Source organism: Jaculus jaculus, chromosome 15 (assembly GCF_020740685.1).
Source record: "Jaculus jaculus isolate mJacJac1 chromosome 15, mJacJac1.mat.Y.cur, whole genome shotgun sequence".
Taxonomy (NCBI): Eukaryota; Metazoa; Chordata; class Mammalia; order Rodentia; family Dipodidae; genus Jaculus; species Jaculus jaculus.
This window is the reverse complement of record NC_059116.1, coordinates 10,169,803-10,170,585: the sequence shown is the minus strand read 5'-3', so window position 1 is coordinate 10,170,585 and position 783 is coordinate 10,169,803. Positions and strand designations below refer to the sequence as shown.

General features: G+C 44.1%; 1 pseudogene; it reads right to left on the bottom strand.

Moving 5' to 3' along the window:
• Window positions 1-267: 267 nt before the first annotated feature.
• LOC123455241 lies at window positions 268-463 on the bottom strand (annotated as a pseudogene).
• Window positions 464-783: the final 320 nt, after the last annotated feature.

The following is a 783-nucleotide window of genomic DNA, read 5'->3' as shown; positions in this document are numbered from 1 at the left end:
AGGTTCTCAGATTCCTGGGGAGCACCATCAATGGTGGAAGTAGCTGGCTCCCTCTCATTGATCTAAGCAGAGAGAAACAATGGCAACAAGCAGAGACCAGCAGCGAGCACAAACCTGCTTTCTCCACAGCTTTCAGCTAGAACACACCTTAGGACTGGACACCAGGGTCTGTCCACAGTGATGCTCTCTTCCCCCCCACCCCTCCAAGCAGGGATCTTCCTTCTAGAGTCTCATGTTGTAATCTTTTTTTTTTTTAACGGAAGCCACTCCAACTGGGTTCTCTCCCTTTAACTCTTCAGGGGAGAGAAGAGCAATCATCAGTGGTAGTGGGCAGTACACAAGGCCATGCCCAGAGCCAGCTTCACACTCAGGAGAGAATGCTGTGTCTGCTCAGGTACTCTGCACAGTCAGAGAAAGTTCTCTAGGAAGGAACTATGGAAATGACCCCTGAAAGTGTAGTCTTCAGAAAGCTCAATTTTAATGAAACAGTTGAATCTATGGGACCAGATATTTAAACAGTCACATTCAAATCAGACTTTGTTTTCTGGTTCTCTCTCGTCTCTTCTCTTTCTTCCTTGTCTTACTTTTTCCTTCTCTCTCTTTCCTCTTTCTGCTCTTCTGATTAATTCTTAACTGCTATTTAGTGTATTTAATTCAATTTATTTATTTATGTGAAAGAGTGAGAGAGAGAGAAAGAGAGAGAGAGAGAGAATGAGAATGTGTGTGCCAAGGCGTCCAGCAGTTAGAAATGAACTACAGATGCATGCAACACTTTGTGCATCT